Raw genomic sequence first — 15,985 nt, 5'->3', positions numbered from 1 at the left:
CCAGGCAGGGCACACACTGGGAAACATGCTTTCCCAGCTGTGAAGCACCTACTAATTGATGTTTGACCCATTCCAAGGTTTTATAGAAACGTCATAATCCTTGCATTGGTCCTTTGGAACTTCAGTCTCATACAAAGGGTGCTACAGTAAGTAGCCTTCTGCTCTCCTCCCTGATATTATCCTCTGGCCAGGGTAAGGAGGGGCATAGGGATCACAGTCCACTCAAGCTTGACCAAATCTTAGGCAACTTTCTTCCAAACTTTTGACACCAGATTTTCCCTTTTTGAAAGTAATTGCTGCTTCTTCGCCTGGGGGCCAGGCTCCGGCTCCCTGTTGGTCCACTAAGACCAGCAGAGGCAGGGAACCCCGCCCTAGGCCAGTGAACTGTTTTCTTCGCTTGGGGCCCAGGATCTGGCTCCCTGTCGAAATCAGTGAGTAAGGAGGGGGCAGGGAATTCTGTGCCAGCCTGGCTGACCTCTCTACCTCACTTGGAACAAAACTTGAAGCTCAAAAATATAGGAAAATGACAAAACAAAAGACCAAAATGCAGTCTCTGACATCCAGCCCATCCCAAGAAAGCCTAGGAGCCATGTGCATAGAAGAAAATATATGCCACATTCCTGAAATACTTGAAATAATAGTAACTGAAATAAAAAAGCAACTCTGGGATGCCTTAAAGAAAATCAAACTAGAAATAATCTCTCAGGTAAAAGAAGAAATGATAAAAGAAATGAAGGGGATGCTGAAGATATCTAAAGAAGACACAGTTAAAAAAAATTTGAAAAGATAAAAAGATAGAATCCCTGGATATATGAAAAAAACAGAATATATAAAGCAGATGAAAAGAGATATACAGGAAATCAAAAACTCCATCGAAAGTTGTAAAAATCCCCTCAGTGAATGTGAAGATAGAATTTCAGACCTTGAAACCAAGATTGCAGCCAGTGAACAGGAAAGGAAAGATCTTCTAAAAATAACAAGAAATCAGAAAATAACAATTCAACACCTGCAAGATGACACAAAGAGGAACAACATAAGGTTAATAGGGATAAATGCAAAAGAAAGGAACAACATAAAGGATGTTAAGAGGATATTTAGAGAATAGCTGAAAATTTCCCAAACATGAGATTGGAAACCATATCAAGATCAATGAAGCATATAGAACTCCAAATAGCCATAACCAAAATAAAACTACACCCAGTCACATAGTAATGGCCATCCCAGAAATCAAACAAAAGAATAGAATATTAAAAGCTGTAAGAGAGAAAAGACAGATCACCTATAAAGTAAAACCTATCAGAATCACTGCAGACTTCTCAGCACAAACAATAAAGTCAAGAAGAGCATGGAGCGAAGTATTTCAGATTCTAAAGGAAAATGATTTCCAACCTAGGCTGATGTATCCTGCAAAACTGTCCTTCAAAATGGATGGAGAAATAAGATACTTCCATGACAAAGAACAGCTGAAAAACTACATGATCACCAAGCCAACCCTGCAATGAATACTGAAAGACAGCCAAATGCATCTAGGAAAAAAGCACTTAACAAAGCAGACAATTAAACAGAACTGAAAGACAAAGATGCAACAGCAGAAAGATAACATGTCAACAATAAACCAACATATAACAGTTATAACCATTAATGTAAATGGTCTCGGTGCACCAATTAAAAGAAACAGACTGGCAGAAAGGATCAAGAAACAAAATCCAACCATATGTTGTCTACAAGAAACCCATCGAGGATACCCACAGACTGAAAGTCAAAGGATGAAAAACAATACTTCATGCAACAGGAACAAAAAAAAAAAAAAAAAAAAAAAAAAGCAGGGTTGGCTATTCTGTTTGCAGACAATGTGAACTTCAAGCCAATAATGATCAGAAGGGATAAAGAAGGTCACTACATGCTGGTCAGGGGAAAACTCCAAGAGGAAGAGATAACTATCTTAAATATATATGCACCAAATTCCAGAACACCCAGTTATATAAAATAAGTACTAACAGAAATGAAAGACCAAGTTAACAGTGACACAATTGTAACAGGAGATCTTAACACACCATTGATACCAATAGACAGATCAACCAGACAGAAAATCAGCAAAGAAACAAAAGAACTGAATTGCACCTGTGAACAAATGGACTTAATAGACATATACAGAGTATCCCACCCAACAACAACAGAATACACATTCTTCTCAGAAGTGCACGGGTAATTTTCTAAAATACACCACATATTAATTCACAAAACATATCTAAATAAATGTAAAAGGGTTGAAATCATCCCTTTCATGCTATCAGACCATAGCGATATGAAATTAGAAATTAATTATAAAAGATACTACAAATTCCCACAAACACATGGAAACTGAGTAACACACTCTTGAGTAATCAGTGGGTCACACAGGAAATCAAAGAAGAAATTAAACACTACCTACAAGAAAATGAAATCACAAATACAACTTACCGGAATCTGTGGGATGCAATGAAATCTGTCCTCAGAGGAAAATTTATTGCACTGAGTTCACACGTTAGGAAAATAGAACAAATACAAATAAGTAACCTGATGTTACACCTCAAACATCTAGAAAAAGAAGAGCAAGTCAAGAGCAAAGCCAAAAGAAGGAAGGAAATTATAAAAATCAGAGCAGAAATCAATGCAATAGAGACTAAAAAAAATCCAAAAATCAATGAATCAAAGAGTTGATTCTTTGAAAGAATAAATAAAATTGATAAGCCCCCAGTCAACCTTATTTTAAAAAGGGAAGAAAAAGTTCAAATTCATGCAATAAGGAATGAAAGAGGAGAAATCACTACAGACCCTATAGAAATACAGAGAATCATCAACACCTATTTCGAAAACCTCTACTCTCAAAGGTTTGATAACACAAAGGAAATGGACAGATTCTTAGAAGCATATGAAGTATCTAAGCTAGGTCATGAAGATGTAAAACTACTGAATAACCCAATTTCTATTAATGAAATTGAAAACGTAATTAAATCCTTACCTACAAAGAAGAGCCCAGGCCCAGATGGATTCACTGCAGAATTCTACAAGAAATACAAGGAAGACCTAATGCTGACACTCCTCAAACTCTTCAATGAAATTGAAAGGGAAGCAATCCTTTCTAAGTCATTCCTGGAAGCAAATATTACTCTAGTACCAAAACCTTAGAAAGACCCAACTAATAAAGAGAACTACAGACCAATCTCCCTAATGAACACAGATGCAAAAATCCTCAATAAAATATTGGCAAATAGGATGCAGCAAATCATCAAGAAGATCATACACCATGACCAAGTGGGATTCATCCCAGGTATGCAGGGATGGCTCAATATACATAAATCAATAAATGTAATGCACCATATCAATAAAGCCAAAAGTAAGAACCACATGATCATTTCTATAGATGCAGAAAAAGCTTTTGATAAGGTCCAACATTCACTTATGATAAGAACCCTGCAGAAAATTGGAATAGATGGTCTTTACCTCAATATAATAAAGGCCATCTATGACAAACCAACAGCCAATATCATTCTAAATGGCCAAAAATTGAAGGCCTTTACTTTAAAATCAGGCACAAGACAAGGATGTCCCTTATTGTTGCTCCTATTTAATATAGTACTGGAAATACTAGCCAGAGCAATTAGACAAGAGAGAGAAATAAAAGGCATAAAGATAGGAAAAGAAGAAGTTAAGCTATCATTATTTGGAGATGACATGATACTCTATATAGAAGATCCACAAAACTCCATTGAAAGACTGCTAGATATAATAAACAAATTTAGTAATGTAGCTGGCTATAAAATCAATACTCAAAAATCAATAGCATTCCTATACACTAACAACAAAGTCACAGAAAAAGAAATAAGAGAAGCCACACCATTCACACTAGCAGCCAAAAAAAAATGAAATATTTAGGAATTATTCTCACGAAAGAAGTGAAAGACCTGTACAGGGAAAATTATAATACACTGAAAAATGAAATTGAAGATAATCTCAGAAAATGGAAAAACATCCCTTGCTCATGGATAGGAAGAATAAATATTGTGAAAATGGCCATTCTTCCAAAGCTTTTATACAGATTCAAAGCAATCCCGATAAAAATACCATCAACATACCTCACAGAACTCGAGAAATCACTCCTAAAATTCATCTAGAGGGAGAAGAGACCTAGAATAGCAAGCACTGTTCAAAGCAGCAAAGGCAAGGCAGGAAGTATCACAATCCGTGACTTGAAATTATACTACAAAGCAACCGTAGTAAAATCAACATGGTACGTGAACCAAAACAGAGCTGAAGATCAGTGGAATCGATTAGAAGATACAATCACAACTACAAACACACTCAACCACCTTATCTTCGAGAAAGGGGCCAAACATGTTCACTGGGAGAATGACAGTCTCTTTAATAAATGGTGCTGGAAAAACTGGCTCTTCATATGTGGAAAACTAAAACTAGACCCATGCCTATCACCATGTACTAAAGTAAAATCTAAATGGATCAAAGATCTAAATATTAAAACAGAAACACTAAATCTATTGGAAAACAAATTGGGTAAAAACCTTGAAGATATAGGGGTAGGTAGAGAATTCATGAACAGGACTCAAACCATATGGGAAATACTTGCCAGAATCAATAACTGGGATCACCTCTTATTAAAAAGTTTCTGCATGTCAAAAGAAGTCTCCAGCATGGTGAGAAGAAAACCCACAAATTGGGAAAAAATCTTAGTGAACTCCCCTTCAGACAAAGGAATCCTGTCTAAAACATATAAAGAATTAAAAAAATCAAACCCCTAAAATTCAAAGACCCAATCCAAAAATGGGCATCTGAGATGAATAAACAATTCTCAGATGAAGAAATACAAATGGCAAATAAATATATGAAAAAATGTTCACCATCATTGGTCATTAGAGAAATGCAAATCAAAACCACACTCAGATTTCATCTCACTCCTGAAAGAATGGCCAGGATCAAGAAAACCACCAACAACAAATGCTGGAGAGGCTGTGGGGGAAAAGGAACTCTGCTCACTGTTGGTGGGAGTGTAGACTAGTGCAACCATTGTGGAGGTCATTCTGGAGATTTCTCAGAAAACTAGGACTGGAAGTCCCGTGTGACCCAGCTATACCACTTCTAGGCATATTCCCAGAAGAACTGAAAGTATCATACCACAGTGATATATGTGCACCCATGTTTATAGCAGCAAAATTTGTGATAGTCACATCTTGGAAACAACCTAAGTGTCCATCGACTGAAGAATGGGCAAAAAAGTTGTGGTATTTTTATACAATGGAGTGCTACTCAGCTATAAAGAATGACCGCATTGCGACATTTGTAAATAAATGGACACAGCTTGAGACCATACTCATAAGTGAAATAAATCAAACTCACATGTATAAATACCGAATAGTTTCCCTAGTGTAAGAAATGATAAGAATACATAAAAGCATGTGGTAATCATGATTCCCAATCATATTAGTTTGAAGCCATATAATGTTTTCACTCATTAACCGCAATGGTTTTAACCTGGGTTGTTCAATTTTAGTATCTATTGTTAGGGCCGACGCCGCAGGGAAAGAGACCCCAAGGACTCAACTCTTGGTGAGGGAAAAAAGTTTATTTCCATGCGCATGGGGTCCCTCAGGCAAACGTGTGCGGAGGGGCCCCGAGGGGAATCTGTGTAGGGTTTTTAAAGGTACAAGCAGGAGGCAAGCAAGTTTACAGAAGCAAATCGCATTGGTTAATTTTGAACGGCGCAGGACTTGGCTAACGCTGATTTGAGGGTCTGGGGCTGAGTAACCATGGAGACCGAGGGTCTTGGGTTGACCTTAGAGTGCCAGGTGCCCCCTGGTCCTGTTTATGCAGTACATTCTTTTGCTTATCTCTATCTTTACAGAGAACAGAACATCTAGTGGTTAATGACTAGCAGAGACATTCCTTTCTGCCCTGCTCTGATTATCTCCTGGGAAAGGTTTAGGGAGTGAAACATTCCTTATAGCTCTGTTCTATAGCTCGGGGGGGGGGGTTACATTACAAACGGGGAGTCGATTCTCTCACTATGATAGCATGAATAGCTATTTTGAAGAAAGCAACACAACATAAAAGCTAGTGCTGATTTAATATCGTCTTGTTTTAAAGTCCCATCAAGCTGTAGTACATCTGTTTCCACTGGTTTTAACATGTTGTATCTTACTATATTTCAGTATAATCTATGATATAAACAAAACTCTTTATAGGCAAAGAGATAATATAGAAACCATTGTTCGTTTTCTATTAGCAGGTTCTAAATACCCTGTAATTCTTGCATTCTCTTGAAAGACTTCACACTGTCTAGATATTATAGCATGCGAATTTACACTCAAATAATTTAAGGAAAGAGGCACTATGGCAACTATTATTATGTTAGATTATCTGGTGGTGAAACACAATGATGCTTGAATTACTCGGTTCTGCCCTGTGTTGTTCTATTACAATGTCCTCTCTTATCTCAATCTCCCCCTCTTTTTAAAATTAATCTATTTTATCTCTTTTTTTAATTAAGGGAAAACTACATTAAAAATAACCGGACATATTATAGTAACTTTTTTGTTGTCCTATTAACCTGACTTAAACCCCAGTATTGCTCTCCCCATCTTGTTCTATCTGATTATTATATATTCTATTTTGTTTGATAGTATCAAGTTTGAAGGTATAGGCAATCACTTTGAAGGCAAAAAGATATACTATGATGCCCAATATGGATTGACTATTATCTTTTTTTGAAGTCCTGTAAGGTCCTCAGTGTAGGTTTTATTGGTTTTCTTCTGTACTGTTTTGATCAATTCTATTATACCTGATGATATAGACAATCTATAAATAGCAAGAGGCACAATGGTAACCACTTTTGATCACCCGGTATTCTATTTTTGCATCATGTGCTATGCCCACCCTTCTGTTCTGACTCTGTTTTGCTTAGTCACAGTTGGTTTTATTCTCTTCAAAAATTAATAAGAATTGTGAGAGTAATAAAACCTAAAAGTCTAATTGTTACTGTAAAAAAGAGAGGAAAGTAAGGTGGACTAAGGGATATAACCGCAGGTATGTTCAAATGTGTAGGACGGAAAACCATATAACTGAGCTTTTGTTGGATCATTGAACGGAACTGTCTTCAATTTCACTGCATGAATGTCCACTTTATATGCTTTAATTTAGTGATATGGACAACTGTTTCTGGGAAAATAATATGTAACCTATTAACTGGTGATTTTGTACTGTATATATTTTTTTCTTGAAATACTGTACTATTTGTACCCTTTTACTGCATTGTTTTTTTATGTCCTTTTTTTTTCTTCTCTCTTTAAATAAAAAAAAAAGAAAGTAATTGCTTTGCAGAGTATTTGCTTTGTAAAGTTTCCAGTTGTAAATGCGTCCTCTGATTCTTTGAGATGTAAATCTTCTGCAAGAGAGATAAGCCTGGAGGGCATGGAAGACACAGCTCTTTAAGATGTATTTATCTGGAGAGATAGCAGCCTGCCCTTCAGTGCTGTGAGGGTGGAGGAGCCTAACTTCCCTGAGGACCCCCAGCTCATTAGAGTGAGTGCAGCCTGTCTCCCTCGAGGCAGCCATTTGAGTAAAGTCTTCCTTGCCTGTTTCACCAGTCCACTACACCTTCATTCCCCTTTCTTTCACACAACTATCTTGTTCTGTATACCACAAACGTTGATTCTTCCTTAGACACAGTTCTGTTTGAGACCCTCTCATCCACCCAAATGGCTGCCCACTGGGACCAACAAGTATGCAACCCTTGGGCTGCAGGCAGAAACCCAGGACCACAAGCTTAAGTGAACTGAATCAGATATGCAGACTTACATTGTGCGTCCTCTTGTGTAAGAAACTCAAAGGATACATAAGGAGCATAATGGAGGAGAGATATTAGAAAGCAGGAAGAACTTACATGGGAAGGGAACAAGAGGTGGTGAGAGCCGTGAGAGAAGGAAGAGAAGCAGAATTTGAGGGAAGTAAAAGAACTGAAAAAGTGGAAATAGAGCCTTTGTAAATGGGGAAGGAGAGAAGAGGGAAGGGTGACAAAAACAAGAAAGATGATGAATGTGATCATTAGGCACTGCAATTATACTAATAGAGTTTTAGTGACCCATTGTATTGATCAGGGCTCTTTAGAGCAGAGGAATGTATGTATGAAGGATTTTCCCTACATGGGTTGGTAGGATCAGCAGCTGGACAGCCCCACAAAGACCCCTTGCAGACTGGGAAGCCAGATAGAGAATCCAGGGGTGCTTGGTCGAGGAAGCCAGAGACTCAGCCCGGGAGGGAGCCAGGGTGCAGCCAGGTGCAGGGCTGCAGGGCTGGAAGCTGCCTGAGGCATCCTTCTCCTTTGACAGCTGAAGAATGCAGTACAGGGTCCTCTGGTGATGGGAGCAGCACAAACACAAACAAAACAAAAGAAAACCAGCAGGGGTCCATGAACAATGACACTCCTGTGCCAGAGCAGGCTGTTGGCACTGCCTTGCTCTGTCTGGACCCCCAGCCTGGTAGGCAGCAGCAGCCATGGTCAGGGCGGCCTTCCACCCTCTGCCTGCAGACCAGGTGCTGCGGGGCCCATCCTACACACCAGCTCTGTCAGCTTCCCGGGTGCCGCTATTCCCTTGCAGCTGACAGCCAAGATTAACCATCCAGCCTCAGGACCACAGGCACAGCCAGTGTTTACACAGCAGTGGATTTTACATAAAACCTAGGTGATTGTTTCTTGAGCAATGGCAAATCCAGCAATCCTTCCGGCCCCTGGCAAGCAGGCCACAGTGAATTTTCTCTGGGGACAGGACTTGTGCTCAGGAAGGCTGGCTTTATGTGCCCCACAGTGACCCCGGGGTCTGTGCCTTTCATCACCCCTATTTGCTTGCCCACTGCTGCTTGAACCAAGGGCTCTGAGAGCAAAGCCACACTCCAGATTCCCCTCACGCGTGATCACTTCATATATGGGCAAACTTGCCTCCTATTCTGTTTTGGATTCAGACTCTCACCAGCCCTTTGGGAGAGATTTTCTTACTTCAACTCTTCTCCATTATCTCCCTTGTTTTCTGAACCTTATCTCCAGATCTCAAAGCCCATTCATGTTCCAAGTCTGTGCTTAGCCCTGTGGGCCTCAGAGAGTCCTCCCTCATAGTCCTGCAGGGCCTGAATCCTTGTCCCCTAATAACTCCTTGTTCACCTGCTCCCCTGGCTAGTCCTGTCCCATAACAATAATGTCTATTTAAACTGCTCTACTCTTTGATTCTACTTGTGCAGAGGTTAACCCACCGTCAGGTATGCACACATCTATGAATGCAAATCATGTAGATGACAAAAGTATTATTAATACATTCTATAACAAAGTCCAATAAAATTCAAATTCTTGTCTTCATTGTCAGCTTTCTAAGGTTCAGTGGCATATTTGCCTTCTCATAGATTGGTTATCTACTCTTTTTTTTTTTTTTTTCTTTTTTAAAGACAAGATCTTGCTACATACTTCAGACTCACCTTGAACTGTAGCCCAGGCTGCATTTGAACTCAGATCAGATCCCAAGAGCACTCTCAGCAGAAAGGTGGTCACAAAGCCCTCCTGCCACAGCCTTCCAAGTGCTGAGATTACGGGTGTGTACCACCTCACTGGGCTGGCTGTGGGCTCTATATTTCTCAGACTTTTGTTGAGTTTCCCCTTTCTGTTTACCCTGTCCTGATCTAGATGTTGCCATTTGACATCATGGCCTAACTAATAAAAGGCCAAAGGAACGAAGTATATGGACTTTTTAAGAAAATAATTTTTATTTTCTCCTAGGTAACCAGAACATTTTCTTTCAGCTTTTAACCCACTGAAGGGTACAGAGTAAATTTATTAGTTTGCTAGCTCTGCCACAATTCTGTCTTCAAATAGAAAATAATGTCACCTGGTATGTGACCCTTCAGCAGGAAGTGAGCACTGGTGATCAAGTGGCACACACTGGTCCCTGGCATCATTCAACCAAGACCAAAAAGTGATCTAAATGCCATTTTTCTTGGGCCAAAGAACCCAGAATGTGGGCAACACCTTCTGCAGGTAATGTTCTGTGTCTAAGGTTGGTAGAATGTTCCACAGCACCTGGGACTCCACAACACATCAGTCATACCTAGCAAACTTCTTGAGGTTAGAACCGCATATTGATACAAAACTATCATCATTTATGAATGTTTTCTATAGGGGGATAATTCATATTTTCAGAAATTGCAAAGCTTACAGAAAGGCTGAGCAGAGTCAGAGTGAGCCCTGCTGGAAGCCTTTAAGAGCAGCAAAGTTGTACATTACTGCTGAGGGGCCGAGCCCTTGCTTACATTAAGAAAAATATGCTCTTACCACCACCCCTTGTACTATGCATAGGATTTCTTTGAAGGAGTTTTTTGTTTGTCCTTATAAATCAAAATTACTTTCTGGCTTGATGTGATTTCTGCATTAGGGACCTTTGAAAGCAAATGAACCCAGTTCAACAACATAGTTTAAGGAAAACAATGGTGGGAGTAATTTACACTGGCTAATGCTCCTGCCGGTATCAGAGGATCACAAAGTTTAAGTTTGACTGAATCTGGAGATAGAATGCTTTCATTTTTTTCCTTTATTTTAGGAAAGATTTCCTCATATAACAGTAAAAATGATGATTGTCAGTTGTAGGCTTGCATCACATTTAGAGCTACAGATACCACGAGAAAGTTATTTTGTAAATTTTTTAATCAATTTTCTAATCGTGGCCACCTTTTCTCATCAATGTCCTGCAGAAACACAGGGTTCTGACTGATCAGATCCCAAGAGCACTCTCAGCAGAAAGGTGGTTACAAAGCCCAAAACTGCTGGCCAGGCAAACTTTGTCTTCTGTAAGCCATGACATTCCGTTTTGATGAATAGCCTGAATACTAAGGAGAAATACACCATCTTTACTACTAATCTTGGGTTATGAGTTTCCAAAGCATAAAATCCATTCCTTGTCTTGACTGCAGTGGTGAGTGCTGCTGTGTACACACGGACATTTGCGCTGGAGGACTGATTCCTGTTCACAGCAGCATGATTTCATATTGTGGGGTGAACTTGTGGGGTTCCTGATGTATACATAATAGAAACATCAGCTGTTCTTTGTAATCAAGCTATCTGGAGAAGGAAGAAACAATCCCAGGACCACATCTCATTCACCCCATGCCCTGTCTGTGTTGGTTACTTTTCTCTTATTGCTGAGACAAAAATACCAGATGCCAAAAATTTAGGAAGAGAAGGTTTAATGAGCTCACAGTGTGTGGAGATTTCAGCCCATACTCAGCTGCCTTCCAGACAGAGTGGATCGTGGCACTGTTTATTGTGGTGGAAGACAGAAAAAGGAACAAGAGCAAAAAGAAAGGGCAACCAAGAGAAGACTCTTTTTAACCCTTGTATTATATGTAGGCTACCTACCTTGGTTGAGTGTGGCACTCACACCCATAATCCCAGCAATGGACAATGAATCAATCCCAAACCCTTAGAAGCCTGCCCCATGACTGCATGAGGCTTTAGGAACCTTCAGACACAAGCCATAACACCATCATTAAGCTAATCAGCCCAGAAAATCTGTAATAATTATTGTCAGATTAACTACAGAGAGACACTGAGGCAGAAAGAAGAAAGAAAAAGTAGGACAAGAGACAGGGAGGGATGGAGGAAAAGAAAGGAAAGGAAGAGCAAAGAGACCAAAGTATATCGAGATATTTTTCAGCCTATAGTAATATCAGGTGGGCAAGAAAGCTCTTGTTAAAATTTGTTTTCAGTCCACCTCTACAGATCTCACTCCCACTGTCCTGAGTAGGTGATGTGTCATTATTGAACAGTTCCCCTCCCGGAACCTCAGGGTTAGGTAAAAGACCAGCATCAGAATACCACTCTGGCTTCAGGCAGGCTCATCTGTGGGTCACCTGTCTGTCCAAACTGCGATCTACTTGGATGGCCAGAATTGTCCTGTTCAAAAGGTTGCTGCAGGGGAGTTGCTTGGCTACTTTCTTTTGAGATGTGAAGATGTGACTATTAGTCACATGGGGGCCTCAGACATGGCATGCATTTCTCTCAGAGGTCTTGGATCCTCCTGAGGCCAACAGCAATCCTGAACACAGGCATCTTCTCTCATCAAGACCTGAAAGTCTCTAGAGCTTATCTCTGGACTCATCTTATTTCTGATCTGCTCCAGATTCTTCCCATTTTGACACTAACATAATCCTTTGTGGCTTTACATTTCTGAAAAAACAAGCCAATAAAGCTGAACAGAATTGAAAGAGCGCATCAAAGATTTTGCTTTCTACAGAATACATTACAAATACTCCAGAAGCATGAAACTGAAAAGTACAGGCAGGAGGGAAAAGGTAGAAAAAAAACATCACCACTGAATGTCTCCTGCTAGGTCATTAGCTCTTTTTCTTTGGAAGGAAGAGAAAATGAAAAGAGAGAGAAAGATGAACCTCAGGAAGGTGTAGGTCAGTTACTAAAGCTCTTTTACTTGTAAACTCTGGGTACTTTTCACTCTTGCTTTTTTGAAGACTTAACTCATCACAAGATTCAACTTTAAGAATTCAAGATATGAGCTATAAACCCCAAAACTAAAATTCTCAAATGATTTTATTAATCTTTCAGTTGTTTCATTTCTTCCATTTAACAACTGTTGCTTTAGACATAGCCTTGGATTTCCCATAAAAATGCTTGGCTTTAAATTGCCAATCAACTATTAGAAAGAGATTTAGAACTATAAGTTCGAATAATTAATCACAATATACCTTGGTACTCAACATGGAGAAAACTCTAGAATCTCAGATAAACGAACAGAATCAAAACACAAAACCGATGAACTCCAAGTTCTTACAGATCCCTGGTAGCAAACTACAATGATTTTTCTAAGTTGCTGTACTCATATCTGAAGTCTCAGTTCCCTGGAACTGAGACAGATGGCAGATTTCCTACCATTAAATTTCTAACAGCAAAGAATCAATATGGACACTCTCGGCTTTTACTCTATACATTCACAGTCCTGGGACAGTTCCCAGAAAGTCAGTGAGTCAGGTGAAGTCCAAAGCCTGCAGCAGAGAAAACTGTCCCATGCTAGCAACAGAGGTAACTTGAAGAGTAATTCCTTAGTTCTTTTTCCTTTTTTCCTGTACCAAGGATTGAACTCAGGGTCTTTGCATGATATAGCCCCTTCCTCTTCCTCCTAGTCCTTGTTCTCCTCCTTCTCCTCCTCCTCTTCTTCTTCTCCTTCTTCATCTTCTTTCTCCTCCTCTTCTCCTTCATCTTCTTCTTTTCCTTTCTCTCCTCCTCCTCCTTCTTTCTTCTTATTTAAATAGGGTTTTATTAAATTGCTAAATCAGTAATGCTGGCCTCAAACTTGTGATCTTCTTGCTTCAGTCTCCCAGACTGCTGAGATTACAGGTATGCCTATCCATTTCTTCATTTTTTTATGGTAGACCTGCTTGATAACCACAAGGCTGGAAGCCTAAAATCCCCAGCTATCCTCCAGAATTCAGAACAATGGAGCATTTGCTTAAGCAGAGAACAATTGTAGAAAAGAAGCAAAGGGAGTTTGCTTCTTAGATAACTAGATAACAAACTCTATTAAATAAATTATAATGGCCACAGTTTCCAGGTTTATTACAGAAATTAAATAGGGGTTCGTTTTACATGCATTTACTATACTGGGACAAGAGAAACAATTAAAAATTTAGTTGTTGACTCTCAGACTTCAACTGGGCCATATTCTTCTTGTGGATTTTATGAAGCTTTTCCAAGAACTTTTGACTGTACTCAATTTTTGTCATAAATCTTAAATTTTGAATGCAATCCCCATATAAAAAGACGCTACTCAAAGCTATATTACTGAAAGTGGTTCCTGCCCACCGTGATGGGGTGAAGTTTAGGATGACTTGCACCCAAGACCACTCCCTCCTCTTGCTCTGTGGAAGGCACAAATCCTTATGAGAGTCTCACTTTCCTCATTTGCAAAGCTGAGGTACAATGATCGTTACCTCTACTCCTTCCCCCATTGTCTGCCTTCTGTAAAGATCAAATCTCTATATATACATACATGAGAATTTGTTGACATTTCTGGATACCATTTAAGTTCCAGGAGTTGTTTTTAGTCATTTACATAAGGGTTGTGACTGTTAACTGTGACATGTCAACTCTACTTGAGGAAAAAAGATCTAGTAGATTAGTACAGACAAGCATAGCTCTGGGCATGTCTGCAGATGATTGACATGCAGCCCAGCGAACTGAGGAGGGAAGACCCACCAGATGTGGGTGCCACCATCCAATAGGACTGCAGCCTGAACTGAATAAAAAGGGAAAGAAGGAAGCATGCTCCATTTAGAAAAGATCCAGTCCTTGCCATCGCCTGGACACTGATCTCCAGTTTCTTCAGCCTCCAGCACAGATGCACACTGGCAGGTCCACAGTGCTCCTGCACTTGTTGTTGCACTGTTAATACCACAAGCTGTGTCCTTGATCCCTATTGTTTGGACTTTCCATCTCATTGGACTGAGCAGCTGTTTGACCCTCCAGTTCTGCAGAGTACAGATGGCTTTGTGGTCCCTTCTCACTCCTATGAGCTTAAAACCATCCACATCTTCAGACAGGGCTTTACTGTGTAGTCCATCCTGGCCTTAAACTCACAATGGAGCCCAAGCTGGCCTTGAACTCAGGGCTCTCTTCCTATCTCAGCCTCCCCAGTGCTAGGATTCCAAGCATGAGCCACCACACCCAGTGACTATACATGTATTTTACTTATTCTGCTCCTCTAGAGAACCCTACCAAATAAGGAGTTCTGTTTCTTTCTTTCTTTTTTTTTTGTTTTACTATTTTAATCAAGTCCTTGACTTGAAGATCAAAATTGAAAAGGGTATGGAAACCAAATTGAAGAAAACTTTAGAGTTACGAAAATCAGTTCACAAGGGCCTGAGTTATGCCTTGGTTTAGTGTCCTCCTCTAAGCCACAAGATGCTTTGCTATAGTTCTTTCAGCATTGTCACTTATTAGTGGGTAGTAAGCCTCAGGATGGACAACAAAACAGTGTCCCCCCTGGGTGTGCCCACTGTGCAGGGTTCAGGCTGTGACACAAGTTCAAGCCCACTCTGGGCATTTTAGTGACTTACTGAGACTGTGTCAAGAATAAGCATTTCTAAAAGGGGCTGAGATATAGCTTGGTGCAAAGGCCCTGTATTCAGTCCCCAGCACTGAAAAACCAAAACAAAACCATTTGGTTCAGATCAGGAGCCAGTTTCCCCATGGTCAGCTTTTCTGATCTTTCCGTGCTCTGGACACAGCCTCTGAAGACATTTATTAGTGCCGCTGCTCAAGGCCAGAGTGGGAAAATATGCAGCTATGCAGACACAAAGTACTCAGGGTACCATGCATTTTTCCCCCATGCAAAATGAAAAACCAAGAGGAACTGGGCAGCTATGGCTTAGATGGCTCTTCTCCAGAAAACGTGTGACGCTCAGTGCTGACGGTGGTGTGGAGAGCCCAGAGTTTCACTTGTTGCTATTCAGTGTCAAATGGCACAGCTACTTTGAAATCAGTTCACAGTTTCTTAAAAAGTTAAACATAAACTTCCCAGATAACCTGGAATTTCACTCCTCAGTATCTATGCAAGAGAAATTAAAATGTGCCCATTAAAGACACAATATTTTAACATAAATGCTTTTTGAAGTACTATTTGAAATAAGCTAAAACTGAAAATAACCCAGATTGCCATCATCTAATGAGTGGATAAAGAAGTGCCCATGTCCACACACTACAGAAATCTTTGACCATTAAAGGGAACGAAATATTCTACAACCCACAATCCTCAAAACCAATACGAGAACAGGTTGTTTTTATTTTCACTTGGTAATTACGCTGGTTTGGTAAGCTCTCTCTAGGGTATAGACATAGCTTTCTAAATATGTTTTCAAAGCACACAATACCTACAGTACAAACTATTCA

The sequence above is a fragment of the Cavia porcellus genome, unplaced genomic scaffold (assembly GCF_034190915.1).
Source record: "Cavia porcellus strain 051 isolate PalLab524CR breed Dunkin Hartley unplaced genomic scaffold, mCavPor4.1 scaffold_9, whole genome shotgun sequence".
Lineage (NCBI taxonomy): Eukaryota > Metazoa > Chordata > Mammalia > Rodentia > Caviidae > Cavia > Cavia porcellus.
Note: the sequence above shows the minus strand (reverse complement) of the source record.